At 44.2% G+C, this 25663-nt stretch overlaps 1 long non-coding RNA gene across 2 annotated transcripts in view; it reads right to left on the bottom strand.

The window, feature by feature from the left end:
- The window catches only part of LOC138246570 (uncharacterized), a 402277-nt gene that overhangs the window by 273288 nt on the left and 103326 nt on the right, over positions 1-25663 (bottom strand). For both annotated transcript variants that reach the window (XR_011194309.1, XR_011194308.1), the window contains exon 2: positions 3384-3478. This is a non-coding gene — a long non-coding RNA (uncharacterized lncRNA). The remainder of the gene's footprint in view (positions 1-3383; positions 3479-25663) is intronic.

Here is a 25663-nt window from a genome sequence, read left to right as displayed (position 1 = left end):
TCCAGAGGTGTGGAAATAGAAGCACAGATGGCGGATGTAGAGGACCGAGGAGGAAAACGGAGGGACAGCAAACCTTGAGTAGGGAGGAGAACAGGCACCGGGAGGGCAGGAGATCACAAGATGATGCAGGAGATCCCAGATCGACCTCTGTGACATCGGGAATGAATATTCGGACAGTTTGCACTGATCCACTCCATGGGATCCCTGTTCTGCATGCAAGGGAAGCTTGCACTGCTGTGCCTTTTCCTAATGAAAGGGAAACGTGCACTTCTGTTTCTTTTCTAAGTGTATCTATATGAAGAAAGCTTGCACTGCTGTGACCACATGTGCTTGCTGTGTTTAAGAGGGAAGCTTGCACTACTGTTTCCATGCTACATCTATTTATGTGAAGAAAGCGCGCACTGCTGCAACCACAATGAACCGTCGTGTCTAAGAGGGAAGCTTGCACTACTGTTTGCATGCTACATCTTTTCATGTGAAGAAAGCGTGCACTGCTTCGACAACGTGCTTGCTATGTTTATGAGGGAAGCTTGCACTACTGTTTCCATGCTACATCTATTTATGTGAAGAAAGAGTGCACTGCTGCGACCACAATGAACTGTTGTGTTTAAGAGGGAAGCTTGCGCTACTGTTTCCATGCTACATCTACTTATGTGAAGAGAGTGCACTGCTGCGACCACAATGAACTGTTGTGTTTAAGAGGGAAGCTTGCGCTACTGTTTCCATGCTACATCTACTTATGTGAAGAAAGAGTGCACTGCTGCGACCACAATGAACTGTTGTGTTTAAGAGGGAAGCTTGCGCTACTGTTTCCATGCTACATCTACTTATGTGAAGAAGGCGTGCACTGCTGCGACCACAATGAACTGTTGTGTTTAAGAGGGAAGCTTGCGCTACTGTTTCCATGCTACATCTACTTATGTGAAGAAGGCGTGCACTGCTGCGACCACAATGAACTGTTGTGTTTAAGAGGGAAGCTTGCGCTACTGTTTCCATGCTACATCTATTTATGTGAAGAAAGCGCGCACTGCTGCAACCACAATGAACCGTTGTGTCTAAGAGGGAAGCTTGCGCTACTGTTTCCATGCTACATCTATTTATGTGAAGAAGGCGCGCACTGCTGAAACCACAATGAACCGTTGTGTTTAAGAGGGAAGCTTGCGCTACTGTTTCCATGCTACATCTATTTATGTGAAGAAAGCGCGCACTGCTGCAACCACAATGAACCGTTGTGTCTAAGAGGGAAGCTTGCGCTACTGTTTCCATGCTACATCTATTTATGTGAAGAAGGCGCGCACTGGTGCGGCTACAATGAACCGTCGTGTTTAAGAGGGAAGCTTGCACTACCGTTTCTATGCTACATCTATTTATGTGAAGAAGGCGTGCACTGCTGCAACCAAAATGAACCGTTGTGTCTAAGAGGGAAGCTTGCACTACTGATGTTATGGGAGGGGAATCTGCACCACCACAGCTTTTACTGCACATATTCTCCATGTGAAGGAAGCTTATGCTGTTGCTCCACTTATGAGGGATGTTTGCACTACATCTGCTCGTAAAATGACCTGCTGCTCTGTGTAGACTCTACTGCTGCATCAGAGCTGTGCCTCTTTGGTATATAATGGACTTTGTAGCCTTCATATGTGAAGGAAGCTTGCACTGCTGCTGTCTGTGCTTTACAATGTGTGTGAAATATGATAGTACTCCTCCCCACGTGGGAACCAGTCTGTTTAGAAGGGAAGCTTTCACTGTATGAGTTTCACTAACGTGTCAGTTACATGCGAGTGAAGCTTCCACTGCTGCTGCAATGCTGATGCTTTCTGTGCATGAGTTTCACTATCGTGCCAGATGTGTGTGAGTGAAGCTTCCACTGCTGCTGCCCCGCCGGGTGTTTTCAGTGCACAAGTTTCACTAGCGTGTCAGTTGTGTGTGAGTGAAGCTTCCACTGCTGCTGTTCCGCTGGGTGTTTTCAGTGCACGAGTTTCACTAGCGTGTGAGTTCTGTGTGAGTGAAGCTTCCACTGCTGCTGCCCTGCTGGATTTTTCAGTGCATGAGTTTCACTAGCGTGTCAGTTGTGTGGGAGTGAAGCTTCCACTGATGCTGCCCTGTTGGGTGTTTTCAGTGCACGAGTTTCACTAGCATGTCAGATGTGTGTGAGGGAAGCTTCCACTAAGGATGCCCTGCTGGGTGTTTTCAGTGCACGAGTTTCACTAGCGTGTGAGTTCTGTGTGAGTGAAGCTTCCACTGCTGCTGCCCTGCTGGATGTTTTCAGTGCATGAGTTTCACTAGAATGTCAGTTGTGTGTGAGTGAAGCTACCACTGATCCTGCCCTATTGGGTGTTTTGAGTACACAAGTTTCACTAGCATGTCAGATGTGTGTGAGTGAAGCTTCCACTGCTGCTGCCCTGTTGGGTGTTTTCAGTGCACGAGTTTCACTAGCGTGTCAGTTGTGTGTGAGTGAAGCTTCCACTGATGCTGCCCCACTGGGTGCTTTCTATGCATAAGTTTCACTAGCGTGTGAGTTCTGTGTGAGTGAAGCTTGTACTGCTGTTACCCTCCTGGGTGTTTTCTGTGCCTGAGTTTCACTAGCGTGTCAGTTCTATGTGAGTGAAGCTTCCACTGCTGCTGCCCTCCTGGATATTTTCTGTGCATGAGTTTCACTAGCATGCCGTGCCAGCTCTGTGTGAGTGAAGCTTCCACTGCTGCTGCCTCGCTGGATGTCTTCTGTGCACGATTTTGATTAGCGTGTCAGTTCTATGTGAGTGCAGCTTGCACTGCTGTTACCCTGCTGATGTCTTCTGTGCACGTGTTTCACTAGCGTGTCAGTTCTATGTGATTGAAGCTTGCACTGCTGTTACCCTGCTGATGCTTTCTGTGCACGAGTTTCACTAGCGTGTCAGTTCTATGTGAGTGAAGCTAGCACTGCTGTTACCCTGCTGATGCTTTCTGTGCACGAGTTTCACTAGCGTGTCAGTTCTATGTGAGCGAAGCTTGCACTGCTGTTTCCCTGCTGATACTTTCTGTGCACGAGTTTCCCTAGCGGGTTAGTTCTGCGTGAGTGAAGCTTGCATTACTACTGCCTTGGCTGCACCTGTTTAGCCCCTGAGTGAATCTTACACTACTTCTAGTGTGTATGGGCACTGTTGACAGTGAGGCCCTTCATATGGAAGGGCTCCAATAGCCACCACTATACTGATATATTGTTTTTAAAAATCCATCGTAAAAAGGAAATGGATGAATGTCTCACGTCACTAGTGTGGCATTGCCTATAAGGAGACAATAGGCTGACCACTAATGAATGGCAGGTCACAAACCATTGAGTAAATGACACAGAGATACAGGACAATAAAATATAGCAAAGGGGCAATGAAAAAGCCAGGTCCTACCTCTTCTGAGCCTGTTACCCTGCGGGGCTGGCTGTGGCACGGGTCAGGTAGCTCTGGTCCCGGTGCTCCTTGTCCTGTCCGGATAGACACAATTCCTAGAGAAGACAAGGGGAGCCGGAGTCATTCAGCCTGAAGGTTAACAAGGGCACCTATAGAGGCTCAATTCACTTCAGGCAGATGATTTCCTTTCAGATCCCTCCTGGCTCTGAAACCTAACCTTACAAACCACATTTATGCAAATTGAAAACCTTACTCGAACAGCAAAGTAACATCACTGGTTATCTTTATCTATTTTAACCCTCTAAGTTTATTTCAAATAATACACTAAAGACTTTTTTACACCATTTATATTCAATAATCTATGTTATACAGTTTTGGATAGATTAACATTGAAGATTATATAGTATTTGCAATTTAATCAGTTTCAAATGGCTTTTTGTAAATAAGAGGACAAAAGACAGCCTAAAGAAAATTAAAATATCAAAAGAAGTGTAAATTACAAAACAGATAAAAAATAGAAGAGAAGATACAAAAGAAGGAAAAATATTTTGTTTTACATGATCATGGGATATCTGCAGCGGGAACCATATCATTAGAAAATGCCTCTCTTCTCAACGATCTTAATGAATCACTTTCATATTAAAATAGCATTGAGTAACTAATTTAATCATTAAGTGTCATACACCAATGCTTTACACTACAACAATAATACAAAGTCTTGCATATTAGATAAGTTCTCTCAAAAGCTGGATACATATCTTTTCCAAACAGATCAGGAGGCTGTATTTTCAGCCTAAAATCTTTTCACGGTCAGCATGATGAGACCATGTGAATGACTTTAGCTACTCCAGAATGCCACCGAGTGCCATTGCCTATCACCTATTTTCCAGTCATTTTTGGATTTTAGAGTAGAACATAATGGTAATACTGTTTTATAGTGTGTAATGTTATATTTGGCAGCCATGTCAATCTTGCACATCATATTAGTAGATTGTGTCAAGCTAGGGACAAAAATATGAATACTTAATTTTTAGTCCACTGTTCATCCCTATCCTTCCACTCTTTAGCCAGAAAAGATCAGATCACCTTATGAAATAGACAACATCAAAGAGCTTCTGCAGGGATGAATACTTCAAGGACTGGATAGGAAGGGACATGTTCTTCTCTTAGACTGCCTAAAGACCACAAAGAATCAGCACAGGAGATGAACAGTTCATCTGTGATTTCTTCTAAATATTTTACATTCTCCATCCTAATAAGAGGACAGTACAGTCCTCTAGGACTGGTCGATTTAAGAAAATTCATGGTGAGCAGTAAATCTGCCTATATCAGATGGGCAGATTGAGCATCATATTCTTGTAGACACTGCGGTCTTTGACCTTCATCAGGGACCCTTTCTGATCCAAGAATTACATCAGACAGAGGAGTGGCCAATATATTCTCCTGCATACCTTTTTATATCTAACAACCAAAACGACCAAGAATTAAAGCGTAATGTCAGGCAAAGACCACCCACCCAGAAGGTGTGCAAGAACACAATATAAGTGCCAAACAGGCTGTTTGATAACAACATGGCAAACTCACAATATTCTAATAATCTATAAAACTCTTATGGGACATATTGGAGGTTATTCATTATTAAGATATAAAAAACTAGAACTGAAACTGTACAGTAACATTGCATCTTATAAACAACACCATTCCAAAGAAAATTGTTTAGTACAAGTTTAAGATACATATGGAACAACCTGCCAGAAAGCTTCATGATTTGTAAAGGTCCTCAGAACCCCTAACTAGCATTTTTGGTATCCAAACCAATATCTGGGTATTTCTTACATTGTGCATTTTCAATTTTTGCCTTTTATGTAACACCTGATTTAGTAAACGTTGTTCACAGTCTTACAAGTTATCAATAATGCTTAGTTTATTATAGTTTTCATGGTAACATCACAATTGAAACTTAATATAAGAAGCTTTGTAAAGCACCTTTAAGCGATAAATTTTATAAGACCCATGATAAATCATCACAACATAAATAAGTCTGAAAACATCTATTATTTTGAGTTCAGAATGTCATTATTAGTTTATCAATCAATCAATCATTGGATTTACAAAGCGCAGTACATACCCGTGAGGGTTTCAAGGCACTGGGGGGGGGGGGGGGGGGGGGGAGCTGGAGTTACTGGTCGAAGAGCCAGGTCTTGAGGAGTCTTCTGAAGGTGAGTAGGTCTTGAGTCTGTCGCAGGTTGGTGGGGAGGGTGTTCCAGGTTTTGGCGGCGAGGTATGAGAAGGATCTGCCGCCGGAGGTCTTTCTTCGGATGCGGGGGACGACGGCGAGGGCGAGGTTAGAGGAGCGGAGCTGACGTGTGGGGGTGCAGAAGCTGAGTCTGTTGTTTAGGTAGGCTGGTCCGGTGTTGTGGAGCGCTTTGTGAGCGTGGGTAAGAAGCTTGAAAGTGATCCTTTTGTCCACGGGGAGCCAGTGAAGGTTTCTCAGGTGGTGGGAGATGTGGCTGTGGCGGGGTACGTTGAGGATCAGTCGGGCGGAGGCGTTTTGGATGCGTTGGAGGTGTATTAGGTCTTTCGCTGGGATGCCTGTGTAGAGTGCGTTGCCGTAGTCCAGCCTGCTGCTGACGAGAGCCTGTGTCACTGTTCTTCTTGTTTCTGTCGGGATCCACTTGTAGATTCTGCTGAGCATGAGGAGTGTGTTGTAGCAGGAGGAGGAAACTGCGTTGACCTGTTTAGACAAGGTGAGGGAGGAGTCGAGGATGAAGCCCAGGTTGCGAGCGTGGTCGGACGGTGTCGGCGGGGTTCCTAGTGCGGTGGGCCACCAGGAGTCGTCCCAGGCAGAGGGGGTGGATCCGAGGATCAGGACCTCCGTGTTGTCCGAGTTTAGTTTTAGACGGCTGATTCTCATCCATTCGGCAATGGATTTCATTCCCTCGTGGAGGTTGGTTTTGGCGGTGCGCGGGTCTTTGGTGAGTGAGAGGATGAGCTGGGTGTCGTTGGCGTAGGTGAGAATGTTGAGGTTGTGTTGTCGGGCCACTTGTGCGAGGGGGGCCAAGTAGATGTTGAACAGCGTCGGGCTGAGGGATGAGCCTTGGGGGACACCGCAGATGATGCCGGTGGCTTCGGAGCGGAAGGGGGGGAGGCGGACTCTCTGGGTTCTGCCGGAGAGCAATGAGACGATCCAGTCGAGGGCTTTTCCTTGAATTCCGGTTTCGTGGAGGCGTGATTCCAGGGTGCAGTGGCAGACCGTGTCGAAGGCGGCAGATTGGTCCAGGAGGATGAAGGCTGATGTTTTGCCGTTGTCCATTTGGCGTCTGATGTCGTCTGTGGTGGCGAGAAGGGTGGTTTCGGTGCTGTGGTTTCATCTGAAGCCGGACTGGGAGGGGTCTAGGATGCCGTTGTCTTCGAGGTGGCTGGTTAGTTGTGTGTTGACAATTTTTTCAATCACCTTTGCTGGAAAGGGGAGCAGGGAGATAGGTCGGAAGTTTTTGAGGTTGTTGGTGTCTGCTTTGGGTTTCTTGAGGAGGGCGTGGAGTTTAGAACGATAAACTCTAATTCACAAGTTTTGAAACACTGATGCTTCTGAAATACAAACACATTATGTATAACATTTAAAATGATTTTGAGTTTATGAAATTAATATTGTGCTGAAGGGACACACCTTTTTCTCTGAAGTGTAATGCAAAATGTATCTTTGATTCAGCTGCATTCACCAGATTATGCAAAGGACACACCATTACCTTCCCTCTACAAATTTAATGATAGGACATCTGACTTTAAGGATATTCACTAAAAGTATTTTTCTTTCTACTTCCACAAGTGTAACAATATTAACAAAGGCAGACTGAATAATGTCAGGATATTCCTATTTAACATTGCACTATTAGTAACTTATGTTTTGGATAATTGGAGCTTGTGAGATAAGTATTCAGTTTTAATTAAAAAAATCTGAGTAGTTTTCATAATTTCCGTAACACTTGCATAATGGATTCACCACTTTTTCTTCAAAACAACAACAAAAATGCTTTATTACCTCATGAGCTCTGCACTTTATTTGCAACACAAACAAGAATGCAATGAAATGCTGCCCGCTACTTCTTGGGCCGATTGCAAACCTTGGATGCACACCTAAGAGTACAAAAAAAGGCAACTGGGCCTCTAGAATGTAGAATCTTATTCAAACACCTATGATAAGTGGACATTTAGAAATATTAAGTGCATTCACAAAAAGATAAAGTCCGCCAATCGGGTGGAGTGCCCACCGCAGCAAGTTAGATTTAGGGTGGGAAGGATTTGTGTCTGGAGAATGGTAGAGGAGTTTTGTTTGAAAAATTTAAAGTTGTTGTAACTCTGGATATTTAGAAAAATCCAATGAAAATGTCTACCCTGTGTTCCATGGTAAAGATATTCACTACGTAAAAATCTCACACTTAGAGACACTGTAAGTAAATGTATCTCAAGTACGTGTCCTGGACGTATCCTCGACATGTGTCATGGCTACACCCATTGCCATCTTTAGTTTAGGCAATGGTAACCTCTGCTGGCTAAACACGATGTCCATGAACCCCAAAATTACAGGGGATCTGTTGTGTGATGGGCAGTTTTTCCCTTGTAAAGGTTGGGTCCATTGAACATTAATGTTAAAAGTGCCATCTGACAATGACACTGTCCCCGTGCATGCACACACAACATGTACGCACACACGTGTACTTCACTAGTTTATTCAGTCAGTGCCGGCAGATGATGATGTTAACTTATTTTGAAAAAATGCCTCATAGCAATTCTGACATTTCTAAGCCCTGTAAATTGAGAAAGACAGAAGTCTGAGAAGGGCTTGGCAGAATCCAAACGTGACCCAGAGCCACGTTAGAATGGATAAATACATGTTCAGGTATGATAGAGAATATGCACAGTTGGACATCACAGCAAGAGGTTCTCACCTGTTCAAAAGTGACTGGGGGATAAAACCTAAAGACACCAAGTGCAAGCGAACTGTGCAAACTGCCCGATATGCCCACCTCAATGTCTTCAGCCATTGGGGCATTTAGGAACACCCATAAGGGGAACATTAGCATATGGTCACGCCAATGACCGATGACATTCATGAGGCTGGGCGGAGCCATATTGGGGCCTGCTGGTGCGTGCCCGCAGTAACAGAGATACACGTCTACTCCATATCTGACTCCCTAACATGAAACCTGATGGCTTCCAACCCTCAGGTGGGAGGCATTAGGATATGGCTAAGAGTGAGTGAAATATGTGAAACTTGCTTTTGCATAATTACGTGAAAGTTTGGCAAAATTACACAAAATGCAAATCTGTCATTTAGTGGTATATTTTAGCATGAAATATGCCCATGTCCCAATTTTTACTTCAAGGCAACAGCATAGCACAAAACTAAAGCCTCACTAACAACTGTCTCTCGCTTTCTGTTGTTAGTGCGCAATTAGATGTAGTGGCGTAATTTTGGTAATATCGCATGAACAAGTGCAACATGAAATTACACAGATTACGGTGGCATAATTCATATTTTGCTCAGGCCTAGATTTGGTGACACGAATAACCTCTGGGATTCATGAGGTTGGGCAGAGCCATTCATGGATCTGTGAGGGGTCCACAAAATACGACAGAAAAATATGGAAGGGCGAGGAACACAGAAAACAGTTTTCCGAAATCGCGACAGGGAAATGATACTTGATTTTTAGGGCATGCCTTATAGGTATAGATGCCATCTCGAGGGAAAAAGAAGAGGATAATTCTATTTGAGAACCGCCCCGTGCTCTGTGCTGCAGCGAGTGCCCTGGAGCGCCCTCTGGGGATAGTGGGACTCAGCTGCTCCGGTGGGACGTCAGACCTTCCCTCGAAGGCAGTGTTGGGGTCATTTGAGGGGCTAAGGAGAGGAGAGGACAGGATCCAACCAGGCATGGATGCTCCAGGGTAACAGATGACACAACCGGTTACTGAAGCTGCCAGTCTCAGCTCGAGAGGACATACAGGGCTATAATTTGGCGCTTCTTGAACACAAAAGTCTCAAGATGCCGGCAGCAACTGCAGCCTTGTCGCTTGTCGGTCAGGAGGTGCATGGAATATACTACAGCGTGTTTGCTCACCCCGGCTTCTGTTCACAATCACCCGTTGGATGTGAAGCAATCAGAGCATCTTCAATCTAGATCAATGCATTAGCCATCACGCCTGACCAAGGTTCTGTCATCACCCTTCTCCCAAGCACCATCTAAGAAATGTGCACCTTAAAGTAGCAGTAGAGATCTGCGGTTGGGGAGGTTTAGAAACATTTACAAAGTTCAGAATATGAAACACAGAGTTTTGTCAGTATGTGAAAGGTTTGCTTGCAAGAGAAAATACTTGTATAGAACATTTTAATCAAGAATTTTCTGCAGAAGAGTTTGAGAATGTTCTCCTGTTGAAAGCTTACTTTTGCCCCTGCAGGGATTTTTGTGCAAATTCTACATTTGTAGGATTTTTAACGTATCTTTCAGTTAAATAAATTCGCAGATACTGATGTTCCCCGTGTCACTTAGGGCCTCATTATGAAGATGGTGGCCTTCAGACCGCCAGCCCCGCGGTGGCGGCCAGGACCGCTGCTGGTGTGGCCGTCTGATTGCCACATAAGGACCCTGGTGGTCAGACCGCCAGAGTTCCACCAGCACCACCGGGATTGGTGATCCCAACGGCCTGGGGGTGGCGTAGATTGTTATCCGTCCATCAGGGCAGCACTGGTCCCCCTGCCTAGCACCATCGCTCACTGTCTGCTTTGCAGACAGTAAACATTGTGGGGTTCTGGTGCAACCTGCGGGCTACAGCATTGCCACCGGCTCGGTTACGAGCCGCAGACAATGCTGTAGCCTGTTTCCCGCTAGGCCAGAGGGTGAAAACCGAGGTTTCCTCCCGCCGGCCTAGCGGGAAACTCGTAATAGGTCTGGCAGAGTGGTCGCCACTATGGCAGCAGCCACCCTGTTGGGAGTTTGGCAGACTGACTTTTCCCATCCACCAAACTCATGAGGGGGCTTTCCCGTCCGCCAAACTCATAATGAGGGCCCTGGTGAAGATAGGTCGAAACTAAATGACTCTCCGCTCCATGTAAGGTGGATAACTGACTTCTGCCCACGCGACATGACACAACATGACGGGACCGGACATAAGAGTGCAGTCCCCCCTCACAACAGTAATAGGACATCCCACACAAACTGCATCCAAGGTAGAATTACTGGAATAATGGGACCATGGGACTTTGCAAGACACACCCGCATGCCAGTGGGACTGGGATCTTGACTCCCACAAGCGATATCGTCTGCCATTGGCTGAGTAGTAACACTTTACCAATTACAGGATGTTCCCGGGGAATGCACAGGTGTTCTAACTTAGAGACAAGAGTGTATCAAATTTGAGGATGTCTGAATAAACATTAAAAAAATCTGGGGTCTTTAGTCTGAACATTTTGGACAGGAATAAAACAATAAAAAAAAATTCCTATAAATTAAAATAGGAGTTTTGAGGTGGAGGTAAACCAGCTAGAGGAACTGAGAGAATTTTATGTATCTGATGTTTCATATACGCTAAGAGGGGTTTACTTCACACAATGCCATGCCTATTTGTTTCTTCTTGAAAAGCAATAACAGGGTAATATAAGAAAGTTACAATAGGTTTCCAAGATAGGAAAGCTTTTGCTAAGAGGTCATGACGTTTGAGGAGAGAAACAGAACCAGATGTGCTGCTGGAGAACATGCGAAGGAGGAACTTCGGACCAGATTTTGTCTCCCCCTGAAGCATCTGCTTGTAGGATCTTAACAATTCTGAACTTAAAACAGAAGCTGAAAAAAGAGCGTATGGGAGAGAAGCAGAGAAAAACAGCAAAGGAGGAGGAGGAGGAGAGGGAAAAAGAAGGAAGGAGAAACAAACTGAGAGGACGAGTGAGTGAGAAAGAGAAACAGAGAGAGAGTGTAAGGCAGAGATGGAAAGACCCACCGTGCAAAACAGAGATGAATGGCGAATAAATAAAGATCAGAGGCCTAGAAATATACCTCGTGAGTAAGCTGGAGAGCATGAAAGAGCGGAAGAGAGAGGAAAAAGTGAATGAGGGAGTCAGGCAAATCGTGAGGCGAGGAAAGAGGGGAAGGCGCGAGAACTTAGGTGACAGATAGTGAGGGAGAAAGTTAGAGACAGTGGCCTTGTGGTTATGTTTAAATAAAAAAAAAATATATATATATATTGATACGGGATCCCGGGTGCCGATCCAAAAAGTAGAAATGTGCAAATTATAAAGTCGCTTTAGAGGAGGAGGTGCATTGGTACAATCAGTAATGTGACCGGTGATGTCATGCGTGATGTCTTGAGTGGGGCATGGGTACATGGGACAGTCATGGTTGCATTGCTAGCCATAGCAACCACGAGCAGCCATGTTCAAGAGGGTTTGTGCATTGAACTGTAACTTGAATACCAATTTGACAAAGATTTTTCAGTGAACACATGTAGTCTAATACACTGGTTCCCAACCTGTGGTCTGGGGACCACCAGGGACCCGTGAAGCCTTCTCAGTGGGTCCGAGGCTGCTTAGAAAATTAAATAATATTAATAGATTAGGTCCCCAGCTTCCAGTAATTACTCAGTGGGGGATGGAGGGGGGTCCCCGGGTTCCAGTAATGATAAAGTGGGGGTCCACAGAAGTCAAAAGGTTGGGAACCACTGGTCTAATAGTTTGCAAAGGTGCAAAAAGGGCTCAGTTTGGCCAGTGGTTGCAGGTGGGCCACCAGCAGTCATTTTTGGAGACCGGGACTTACTTTTCCACATCATACGTCGACCCAGAGCTAGAGGGAGAAAATCATAAAAGGAGGAAAGAAGGAAGAAGAGAAAGACAGAAACATTGTGACAAAGGGAGAAAGCAGGGATGGAAGAGAAAAGAGTGAGATGGAGGGGCAGGGAGAGTCTGGTGGTGGATGAAAGAGGCGTCCGGCGGAATCAAAACAAAGCACCCTTGGTATTCGGCACCCCAACATTCATTAGTGCTAGATGCGGGCTTCTGAGAAAACACTTTGGGTACCAGCACTTAATATTTTACAAACTAAGCACTGGTATGGGGTGATACCTAGTACATTACCAGTGACGTAATGAAATGTAAAGGGGCCCCACTGCGCAGTACATGAAGGGTCCCCCTCCAGATTCACTCAGGAGCGCTCAGGCCTGGGTACCGTGCTGAGGGGGCCCGTGGAGTTCAGGCCCCCCAGCACCACAGGGGCTGTGGGGGTCTTTGTTACGCCACTGTACATTACCTTCTCTTGGTATAAAGTTACATCTTTTAAGTACAACACTTAGAAAGAACCGCTGCGCGGATCCCAATATAAAAGGCTCACCCAAAACATGTGCATTCTGCGTCGCACGGTGGCCTTGCGCTTCCCGCGGCTCCATACCTTTCCCTGACCTTTTTTCATCACTGCATTTTTTTAAATTCTATTTCTTTGCTACTCAGCATTGTTACATATTCTGCATTTTCAGTGCGTACCTTGGGATTTCACTTCTTCTGTTCCTGATACCTCTCTCGAGGCAGAGTCCCGCTCTTTTGACTCCTCGGTGCATTGATGTGACTTGGGCACCGGTAGCCAGTCTGAGGACTGGCTAGAGACATGTGGCTGCAGACACAAGCATTAAGATTACCGGGGTTGTTCCTGACCACGCAATCCTCCGTAAGCGGCAACCGAGTCCAAACACGCTGGACTCCCAGAAACCTTCAGCTCTTCCATAAGAAATGAGGCGGTGTCACTTGTAATCGCCCAAATTTGTCATTGGTCCTATCTGCTCTGGGCACACAGTGATCTTTTGGGGAACAGGAACAGGACATGTTGAGACCTCACCAATGAACCTAGTGATGAGGCTGAAAATTCCCATTGGGGTAATTAAAATGAGAAAATTATTAAAATTATATAATGATAAATATAGCGGTTTTGTGCAAAAACCGTTATTTAAGTGTCCTTCTCAGACAAATTATATAACATGATGTTCATGTGGGGAGGCGCGGGGGCATGGCTGCCAGTGGATATAAAGCACCATTCATGGGCATAACCAAGCTGGCAAGAATGGGGTTGGAGCTTAGGCTGCCAGGAGGGCTCTGGTTTCCCCTCTGGCTGCATCAAGTGCTAGACACATGCAGTAAACTCATGCTGTTGCATGCATCAGATTGGGCACCGCAATTCCCCATCACGGGCCAAGAAGCCTGCGCTGCGTAAAGAAGGTGTAAATGTATGAGGGATAAAGGAAAGAACAGAATGGGAAGGTGGCAAAAGAGAAAAGTTCCAGAGAAGGAAAAGATAATCAACTACGCCCCCTAGTTCCTTACTCGATTGCTCTCTTGCGTGGTTCTCTCTGCTGTTCATCGTCCCTTTCTGACACAAACGCACGCGAGAGCTGAGAATATCCAGTCCAGATCCCCTTCAAGCACAGAGCGCACTGAAGTCTAGGACTGCCAGCAGCCATTAAGGACGCCATTTCAGGCACTCTCGCTAAAGCTGCTCAAAATGGTGGCAAGCATCCAACTGCAGAAGCAGCAGCCACACAATACCTTCACAGGACCACGCCGCGGCTCACGTCCCCGGCCAACCATCCACTATCTGTACCTGTCAAAGGACACAGGCGCGCCAGCAGGAAGGGACCATGTTCTGTGCAGCGCACCTCCTTGAAATGCTACGAAGCAACGGGCATGCAAGATGCTCTTTCTGATGCCAAGCGTACAGTGGCACCCAGCATGCCCATTTGGCATGAAAGATAATGTATCGATCCAAATGCAGGGGAGCCTGGTGTATGGTTTTTAAGATGGTGAAAAAGAAGTGATTGAGAGCAGCGGGAGCAATGCAACTGCAGATAAACTGAGCGTAGCCTGGTAGTAGTGGTATCAGTGGGCGCACATCCTTTGTGTATCTTAACGTAATGGCAAAATCAAGTAAGAAGAACAAACAACCATTAATGTATAACGTGGTGCTGAATGGTAGATTACGCCATACTACCCATAGGCATATCATTGCAACCTGCAAAGTAACACTGTACATATAATGGCTGCAAGGATGCCGCAGCACTCGTACACAGTCCACAATATATTGGCAAGGAAGAGAAGTCCATAGAAACTTCAAGGTTAGATCCTTTTGTTGATGTTTGAACTCATCGGTCTTGCAAGCGTACAAATGTAGAAACATCCACAGCCAACACGTGTTCCGTCACCAGCGGGACTTTTGCAAGGCCAATGCCCAACAAATTATAGACAGGCTACTCAAGCAGTGATGCAGCAAAATGTAGTGCTAGGTTCAGCAAATAATAGCATTATAGAATCTAGCGCTACATTTTGCTGTGACAAATAAAGTAATCAAAATTGTAGTCATGAGCACAGAAACCTATGCTTGTATCAATCTGATTAGAAAGTAAACATTTTGAAGCACCATCCCACAATTTTGTGCTATTTGGTTGTTTAAACAGAACTTGATTTGAGAAAACAGTAAACACATACTAATTACTCACAAAATTGGTGGACCAAGCATTACTAGTTTGCCATGTGTCTTCCAGGCGCTTATCGTCATGCAGTTGTCTGCCATTTAAAATTTTAAGAAGTAGCAGGTACCATCATCCAAACAAATTGTCAGACCTGTCCCTATTTAATGTACCCCCGAAGAAGGATTTAATCACAAAACCTATTTATAGAGAACGAAAACGATGTCACACATTAGCAAATTCTGTTATTTATTTGAATGAATTGAAACAACAAACACATTTCATTCTATTTGTTTTGTAGCATTCAACTAATAAATAGGCCTGGATGAAATTTTATTTACAACAGCAAAATTCATGTTACCTTAAATTTATTTACAATTCATAAAATTATGCATTAAACCAGTAAACCAAAAAGTGACACAAAATACCAGCAAATCACATTTCGGCATGAAAGCGTTATTTCACAAAAGTTTCATTGAATTTCATTAAAAAAATGTGTATGGTTTTGCTAAGTCTTACTGATAACAGTAACTCATTATTCTATTAAGAAAGTGTCCTTTAGATACATTTAGTATCAATTAAGTTTACGGTGAACAACAGTATCCAGTAATTTTCATTAACTACTTTACAGGTTAAAAATATTGACTATTTAACACATCTGTTTTTGGCTTTTTCTTTGGAGAGTGGCTCGTCAGTAGTTTCTACCTCAGTTTCACTCGGGGTAAAATTGCCTGATTTATGATTCCATTTAAGACCACTTAGATTCTACATTTCAGTACTTTTGAAATGTTATAGGTTTTTAAGTGTTTAACGTGCACCTATAGTACCCATAACTCCCATTGAAAATGTAGATTTTTCAAATACATAAATACTAAATGGCAACCGTATTGCACGTTTTTCACACAATTAAGATTGAATGAAATTTGTAGAGATTATTTAATTGCATTTAATTAAGTAGAATGTGGCTAAGCAATCACATAAACAGGTTCATAGTAAATCTCTCTTTAATATTATGTTGACAAAAAAAAGAAATAATCTTACAAAGATTTGTCAACAACAAATTCAGGCAGTAAACTTTAGCATGACTGAATTAGTGAGGAATTCTTTAAGGTGGTCAAAGCAGGAGGCGTAACTAATAACCTCCAAGTAAGCACCCCATAATGGACAAGTAATCTCCTGAGTAGCTTACAACTCCTAGGTAAGTGGCTGTGTGAGTAAGAATCAAGAATCAAATCTACGGCTTTCTAGTAACTGAGATGGGAGAGCATTTCTTAAATAATCCATTTCAATGTCTAACCATTAACTACTGTCTTACTGTTAGATTAAGGTGTAAATCCACTTCAGTTTATTTTATCTTTTGTCCTCTGCATGTAAAATGGGGTGAAATTCCTGAGCCTACACCAACTCAACATATGTGAATGTTTGGGCTTTCATAAAAGACAATTACCACACTGGATTCTCTGTTTCTGTGTTTGGGATTTCTGACCCTAACTACTATTTTTTGCAGTTGTGAGAGCATCTTACAAAAGCAAATGTTTTTTTGTGAACAATGCCAAAACCAAGATAGCAGCAAGGTAATGGAACAGATAGTTAACATAGTAATTGTAAGCATTTACACAGGGAACAAACTGAAATGCAGTAAGTAAGGAATATCATTAATAGATTTAAAAACAATAAACTAATCAATTTCACAGATCGTTTATTTTATAAATAAAATCTTTCTCTCTGTCCCCTCTGTATGTTTCTATTATAAGCCTTTATTTCTTAGAGAATATTCTTTGACCTAAACTGAAGTTCATGGTTTCAAGGTGCCTCCAAGCAGGACCTTTGAGATGATAGGTTCCTGGGTCTGCCGGTGGGAGGGGCATGCCCAAAATCCAACCAGAGTCCTAGGCCGAGTCAATGATCTCTCTTGGCTGAACCAGTAGCGCTTGATGAGATCCCTACCTAAAGAGAGGCATTACTTCCGGAGTTGGGATGTCCCGGGCAGGGTGGTTGTTACAAGCCATGAGCCTCGGCCATCGAAAGGGAATGATAACTTAGGGTGTGTACAGACAGAGTTATACAAAGCAAGACCAGCTTTAATGACCATCCTAGTCCCACCATCTTGTAGCTCACAATGCAACTTCCTGTTGCCGAAACATCTTCAATGCCGATCCCAGGATAATGTATGGAAGCTCTCGATGTCTATATTCTGAGCATCATGGATGTGAAATGCAAGGCTCCCTTCTGCAATTGAGTGACCCCCTAAAAATCTTGCTTTAGCCCCATTTCAGTTTCAACCTCTGAAATAGGATCCGATACTTATGTTTACATCACCCCTCACCCCCGAACCTCTGTAAAATGAACACAGCTGTTTGCCCATTTCAGCCTATCCTGATAAAACGTGAGAGGAGACCAATAATATTTTAAAGCTCTGGGCATTGAGTTATGTCTTTAATTAATGGTACTCCTTTATTTGTATTCCAGGTGTATAGGAGTAAGACCTCTGCATGCTTTCTCCAACACTGCAGAGCTTTTTCGAGGGAAAATGCTATATCTTCCTTGTCCGGCAGATAGGTTTGCCGAAACATCAGAATGCATACTTTTTTAATGACACTTCTAATTCTAAAATCAGTTTGGTAACAGTATCATCTAAAATATACCTTTACTTTTGTTGGCCTTTAATAACCGTATTTAATGGACTTTCCTCAGAAGGCCTCAACAGACTTTCTCACACAGCCAATTACTGGATGGGCAACTGCTTTGTTAGTAGGTTGTTAGTTGGCAAAGTTGAAGATTGAATAGTCTCAAAAAAATGGGGCAATCCTACTGGCTGCAGGACGTAGGGCCGGAGAAGAACAAAGATAATCAGAGCTCCTGCAAATTGGAAATTTAGAGAGGTAGCTTGAGCCACTTGGTCAGTGTAAAGCCAACTTTCCCAGGATTGTATCTACAGTTAAAGTAGGCACCAATCTACTAAAAGTGCGGAACCTTCCCTGTTTATTTCCATGCCTGCCCCAAGCACCTTTGCGCAAGCCTCGGAGAAAGAAAACTCTCTGTCTCCAAAAATGAGATTAGTTCTCTGAGTTATGCAGAGAACACCCTGGACTGAAGAGTGGATGTCAAGATGGGACCATCTCCAGGTCCACTGAAGCCACCCATGTCCTGTATGCTGGATGTTGTGTGGGGCCATAGCGCCTTGAGTCATGTGTGACTGGCCGGTAGCAGAGTGGTACTGGTGGCACAGAGCCAAAAGCCTGCAAGAGCTCTTTAAGGCCATTGGTGTAAGCTCCCAGTCTAATACTTAGCTGGGCTAAAAGGCATACTAGGTTTATCTGTACAGTCTCTGGGCATATGTTTAACCAGTCCAGGTGATTTCTGAAATTTTCTTTAAAGAGCGGTAGCACCCAGGACACTCTTGAGTAGCTGTGCGCTATATACATCTCTGATTGATTGATTGATTGAACATTTGTACACAACACTATATGCAAAGAGATCCCTTTGCTCTATATTGCCAAAATGTCTGATTTCTAGCACAGGAAAGAGACATCACTGCTCGCAAGAAATATGATTTAAAAAGTAAAAAACAATCACTTGCAAGTTCAGAGCAGATTCCACGTTAAAGAACCAGTTTTCAACGTTCAAAATTTTTTTAAAATAAATTTGAGGAATAACTGGAGAATAGAAACTAATCAGATTTACAAATTATGGGATAAAAAGCTGTAACAATTGGTTGCGTGGAAAAATAGCTGGCACTTTGAGGATAAAGAATTGGCTGAGGTAGAAGGCTTTGATTATCTGACTCTGGTAATGAATGTTAGTTGGTTACGTCACATAAAAACATATGTTCCAAGACCATAAAGTCTTTCTTACTAAAAACCCAGAAGGTCCATCAAGTGGTTTCATTAATGCCCTTAATAAGGTATTTTGATGGGAAACCTTCCCCATTAGCATTATACGGTGTACATTTTAGGGGAGGGGCACTTCTAAAGCACTTTTGAGACTCTATAAAGGGTGAGCTAAGTTAGCGTATGCTTTCTGGTGAAGGGCTTTAATGATTAAAAAGAATACCCCTCAAGCACTCATAGTTCTTAATTCTTTGGAGCTTATATGGAACAGCTAGATTCAAAGTATAGAGTTTTCGGTGGAAATATGTTTATTACATATAGAGTCATTAAACTTTAGGGCTCTAGAAAGTATCTATGGGAGTGAAATGAAATAATTTCACACTGAAAAAGGATTTTAGCTGGTTTGAGAAGCAGGGGCGTAGCTTTGGGGGCGAGGAGGGGGCATTACACCCCCTAATAAATATATTTTCTTGGGTAGTTGGGTACAGCTGCTTAGTGTCGGTTACTGTGACATGTCACTCGGATTCCAGCAGGAATTTTTACACAGACAAAAAACACACACACACTCTGAAAGTCCTCCAAAATATTGGTTATTTTACAGAATATTGGCCCTCATTATGAGTCTGGCGGTTTTGGGACTGCCAGACTCATGTTGGCGGGGGGACCGCTGAGGTCGTGGTGGTCCGCCTTACATATTATGAACATGGGGGAGCCGCCAAGTTCCAAACGCTGCCCTCGCGAGGCTGCCACCAGCCAGCAGCCTGGCGGTCTCGGTGTTTGTAATCCTCCGGGGTGGTGCTGCATGCAGCGTCACCCTGGGGATTATGAGTTCCCTTCCGCCAGCCTTTTCCTGGCGGTTTACACCACCAGGAAAAGGCTGGCGGAATGGGTGACTCAGGGGGCCCCCTTGGGGGCCCCTGCACTGCCCATGCACTTGGCACTTGGTTATGATACTGAATTAATAAACAACTGTTGCTATGTTCATCTCTAAACTAGACAAACAGCATCACCATGTGGCAGACTGTCATAAGTGCTGGTGTTGACAATTAGGTGCCAGGGCCAAGCCCCGGAAACCGCTAGCTCAAATTAAACCCCAATGGGTATGTGATTTTACTTTTTTTAATTGCATTTATAGCAAATTAATTAGCAAGCATCGGGAGGAAACTCGAAAGAGAAGTGTTGCCGGAAGGCAAAGGTGTGTCTTTTCAGGCAGGGAGTAAGTGAGACACTAATACGCATACTTTATGTATGTCTGCTTTATGCAGTTAGACAAGAGCATCTTGAAAGGATTTAACACTGAATTTCCCAAAGCAGAGAGCAACAGACAGTTGGGTTTGTTGACGTAGGCTCCTAGTTATAGACTGTGCTAGCTTGCTAATTAGTTATATCAGATTTTAACTGAGTTTCAAATTGTGTATGATGCATTGTTTCATATTCATGTTGCAATTTTTAATTGTTTATTTAAGTGGATCATGCTTGCACAACTGGAGTGGTAGATAAGTGTGTGTTAATAAATAAATAAATACATGTAAAGCTCTTGACCCCTTCAGCAGTATCAAGAGCTGTTCCGACCAGCTGTTAACAAGTGAGGGGTAGAGGTCTGAATGTTACATAGCCAGATCTTTGCACAATGAAGACGTGCGTGTGATGATGAAATATTTTTATTTCATTTTCTTATTACAAATGCACGAAATACCAGGATATCAGTAAAGAAGAAAAAAGACAAAAGATGATAAATGTGACTCCACATTTCCTAATAAAAATCTCAGTTTTGACATTTGACTTAATTGTACCAAAATCACCAGTTAACTCAATACCAAACTACTCATTCCAACCAATCACAACTCCAGTTTCTTGAAATCAGCCTGAACACATTAATTTTAATTTCTTCCAGACACTTTCAAATTCCCATCCCTCTATTCAGATTCACAATCATGGCCGCAAAGGCTGGGGTTCAATCGTGCTGCAGCATTCGAAGCCAGTTTATGTTTCCAAACATATATTTCCCAAGATCCAAGTGCAGCTCTTGGAGTAATGCAGGAGCATCTAACTGTGAAACCAACAATGATACGACCGAGCAATGAAAATGCAACCTGATGACTCAAGGAAAGATTCTCATCTGGAGACATGAGTCGTCACATCGCAAGATGCTGAGACTGGTTTGAGAAGGACGACGAGTAATTTGTGCGCCACATGGAAAATGTGATAGTGGGAACAAAAAGAGCTGAATGGACTGTTTTTGCTGTCTCCTTTGAAGAGCAGTCACCTTTCTAGGGACCCTCCTCACACCATAAACACACCTGTACACAAGAATTGTCGCTGAAATGACTCTATTTTTCTCAGGTGAGCCTACGCGTATTCTCCAACATCTGGAACGAGCAAGGAGTGAGCTCAGTGATGAAACCTGCTACTCTTAGAGGAGAGAGGCATCAGAGTCCTTGAAGACAGAAGTTTCCACTGCTGAGATAACAGCTGGCTTATGACAAGTCATGTTTCAACTTCAATGAGTATTGCATTTTTTTTTCTATTTTCCCCCTAGTTAATATAGTGGCATTTATGGTACAATAAATGTGCAACGATATTCATGGGACAGGAGAAGTGACTGGTTCAGAATCTGTGAAGTATTCGTAAGCCTCGTGGCGGGCTGGATATGCGCATGTGGAATCATTGTGAAGTACCGCGGCTCCTTCGTCACTTTTCTCAATTCTACTGGCTCTAAACATCTGATATGGGTGGATCCAGGAGTCCAGAATGAAATTGTGCTGAATACTGATCCATATTTCTTTGATGTACAAGCAAACAATCTTTGTGGCAGTCCACATTCAGGTCCTGTACTTTAACCATGTGTACAATGGTGAACACTCATTTATCAGGCCACGTGACCTCATCGATTAGGTAAAGCTTTTGTAGGAAGAGAGTCCTTGGAGATCCCCTACTACACTAATCAGGTGCAGGTGTGGGGATAGCTGGAGAAGTTAAATATTATTTCCTCTTAGAAGGCCCTCTCTAGCTATTAATATTTGGCATGAGGACAGCTGGGGACGTTGACAATATACAGCTCACCAGCACGCACTGGTATTGTAGGCCTCTTGGTTTAGATGAAATCAGACCGAGCCAGTGCATGCAGTGAAATGACACGGAAAATGTCCAAACAGGCTGCTTATGTGCACTTTTAACAAGCACTAGCAATGCCAATAGGTCTGGCTTCTACCTTACACTGTAAGGAGTTATAGTTTTTAGAAAAAGTAGCAACAAAAACAAGTGTCTTGTTTTATACTTTTATTTGATTGAACAATGCATGTGACTTGTGATAGCTACGTGCCTGTACGTACAACAATTGAACCGAAATAATGCAATCAAGTTTAAAAAGTGTAAAGGAAATGTAATGCACATTGATTTCGAATTAAGTATTACATAGATATGTACTTGCTTAATAGTGGAAATATCAAAGTACAGTAAGCAGGTGTCATAGATGGGTAGGCACAGAAGGCTAAATAGAGTAGGGTAGGTTGGTCAGGCTAGGTCGGGTGTGGTAGATCGGCATGTTAGGCAGCTATGGTAGGTTAGGTCTGATATGTAGATAAAGTCTGGTAGGTATGTTTGATAAACAAGATAAATTAGGTATGTAGGTTAGGTAAGGCAAGTTGGGTAGGTTAGTTACAGCAGCTATGGTAAGTTAGCTATGGTATGGTTTGTGTGTACAAGTATGAGATAAAGAATATAATATAGGATGACATAGTGTCATTTACAGATGGTACCCTCATGGTTTGCAATGGAAAGCGGAAGGATACATCCACACAGCCAACAGCATGGTGTAAGAGAGAATTACTTTTACGTGGTGGAACAAAAATACACTCTTTCTAATAAAGTATTGGTCACAATAGGTCTCCCTGAACCGCTAAACCCATCTGTAGCTGGACATAAACGGGCCTCCTGATGGTGAGCTCCTGGGCAGCGGAGTCCAACGCACCCTCATCTACTCCGCATCATATCTGGGTGTGCATCATAATTTCAACTCAATCTACTCCGCATCATATCCGGGTGTGCATCATAATTTCAACACATTGTGACAAAGAAAACTAAAACCAATTCTAAATAAAACACTCGAAACAGTGTGTAAGGGACCGGGGCGCGGGGCGGCTCAGGTGGTAAGGGAGCAGTCGATGGCTGCAGAACAGAGGACAGTGAGAAGACGCAGATGAAAGCTTGTAACACTGGAGAAGCATTGGAGGTCTGGAGAGAAGGTCTACCACCCCCGGTCTGGACATGACCTCCTTGGGTAAAGAATAGGCTCGCCGTGTTCTGCGAAAATCCAGCCAAACCTTCCAGAGTGAGGTCTGCATCGTCGGTCGGAGTCTGTGGCGCCATGTTCAGCGTCACCGGAATCCAGAGGCTCCTGAACCTTTGATGCACCAGAGAAGAACCACAAATAGAACCAAAAGCAAGAACGCTCCAATCTGATGTGATCATCTTGCAAAAAACATTGGTCACCAAAAGACCTCCTTATCTTCAAATGTTCGTTTTTTCCTGCCAAAGGCTGTGGAAGCTTCTGAGAATGTTGCTGGCATCTTCATCCCACTGGAACGATCGTTCCTCGCATCCATGCAAAGGTAAAACACTTGACCAGGCATTCACAGCTGCATCTGGCTTAGCTGGCCCCTAGTTCCCACTGAAATGAGGAGTCATCATCATATTTTTTTAGGTTTAATCCTCTCCTATTGAATAACATTGTTTTCATTCACTTTTCTGTAAGGCCAAATGGACAGTAATAAATCCTTTTAAAAATAATTGCCATTGGGTGTTAACCTGTAGTATTACACAGGATCCAGCCATTGTTCTCTCTGTGTAAGCACTTTGGGTCCTATATGTTATTCTGTGGATCTTGCCACGGCTACATGTTACTACCGGAAAGAACCCTTTCCTGATTCTCTGTGCGGTATCATGGAAGGTCCTTTGCTTTTAGTTGTAGCTTTAACAGAACAGTGGACGAAGAAGCTCCGTTGCTGGTGGGAATCATTTACTGATGAGAGGAGGGCTGTACCCTATCACACCTACCAATCACAACAGAGACAGCACTGTCACACAGCATGTCACTGCCATCCACCAGGACCGTACAGTCAGAGAGGTAGCAGGACTACGGCAGCACTGGTACCTGAAGCCTGCTTGCAGAACTCTTGGGGCGCGGGCAAATGGTAAAGAATACCAGAGGCTTGAAAGAGCCTGTGAGAAACCATGGTCAAGGCAAAAGACAAGTTTAGCAAAGGGTTGTTGCAGACTGCAGTACAGGGGTAGACATCATGCACGGCTGTGGTACCACAATTTCAAGACTTTCCCTCAGAAGGATTACTACGATATCCAAGAAGAGACCAGCAGCGCAGATTGCCCGCTGCAGATTTATTTTAACTGTCTGGCTCTCTGGCGTGTCGCTTTCACCTGTGTGTTCAATTGCCAGTTCCTGAATCTGTGGCTTCTGACTCTTTAGTCCACAGGGGTTGCAAACTCTCGTACTTTGTCAGTAAAATCTTTGGTTCTTGGTGGTTGGTTGGAAACCCAAAGGGCAGCCCACCAGGTGCCTGCTCTATACTCAAGGGATTATCCTCAGTCGCAGGGTGACGGGTACACTGCAGGTGGCAATCCATCAAGGATGAGGGGAAGCCATTTTACTCTCCCCGCCGGTGAAGGCAGCTGCCTCGAGAGCGAAATCCAAGTTTCAGACATAGCAGGACCTTTCCTTCCAGCCCGAGTGAGATCACAGCAGAAAAAGATGCTCACCATCATAGTACCCTGCCCTGCGGCCATGACACTCTCCCTCCTGACCCAGCATCAACATACCGCATGGAGTTGTTTTTCCCTGTCTGGCATCAGGCTTGAATACACAAATGTTCACCCCGGCCCTGCTCTCTTTTGTCTGCGTGGGAGAGACCAAACACCAGCAATGTGACCTTTGAATTCAATCACATCCTCTGCCCTTATCAGTACTGGGCACGGGTTCGCCTCCCTCTACGAGAGCCTCGGTACCGGACTCCTCCGGCGTGCACTAATAGTGGAGGGGTTCAGAGGTCTGTAGGGTGCCCATCGTTTTCCTGTGGTTCGGACCAGGTGGGACCATGCCCGCCTGAAGAGCCACCCATCTGCGAAGCAGACCCCAAAGAAAGAAAACAACCGTCTGAAGGCCAAAGCCAGGCTGAAAGCCATTGGGCTTCTTTACAACAAGGACCAGCCGAGCGAGAGTGGACACACATCCTCAAGGAGGAGAGGCTACTGCCGTGCCACAATGACTTACTTTGGTTGGCGTTGCCTACTCCTCTACTGATTAGGCTTTCAGACCTACTTAACTGAAGTCTTAACCAATGCTCCTGCTTCAGATGGCACTGCTACTAAATAAATAAGTGAACTCACTAGTAACCAAGGCTGGTGGGCATACTAACTGCACCACTGCACCTGAAGAGCATCCCTTCTTGTCAGAGTCCCTCCCAAAGGAGCCTTCAACAGTCATGCTCTCTCAGCAGATGATGCCACCCTGGCCAACCATGCTTGCAGCATGATTCCTCTGAGAGTGGCATTTAGCATGGGCCTATGACACCTCACAGTGGGCGTTGTAAGAGTGTGCCAAGGAACACCAACCCTTCACCCTTGACTTCCACCAAGTGATGCTGAGGTTTCATGCTGTGGTTTTCTTGATGCACAAGATAAGATTCACTGAACCTCTGATTTCACTTGAGAATCTGTGTTCCATTGCCAACCCTGAAAAAAAACAAGAGTCCAGAGACACAGGAGGAACGCTCAGACAAGAAAAGCATTGGTGGATAACCAAAATATATCCGTAGCTCGCCCAGAACCCCCAGCGCTACGAATGAATTAGCGTACGCTCATAGCGTCACTGGAAAATCTAAGCATCCCTGCCGCTATCGCCACTTCAGATGCAGAGGCGGCTTTTTTTCTTCAGTGTCCTGCGTCCTG

Source organism: Pleurodeles waltl, chromosome 7 (genome assembly GCF_031143425.1).
Source record: "Pleurodeles waltl isolate 20211129_DDA chromosome 7, aPleWal1.hap1.20221129, whole genome shotgun sequence".
NCBI lineage: Eukaryota > Metazoa > Chordata > Amphibia > Caudata > Salamandridae > Pleurodeles > Pleurodeles waltl.
The sequence above is the reverse complement of the archived record's forward strand: the minus strand, read 5'-3'. Positions and strand labels throughout refer to the sequence as shown.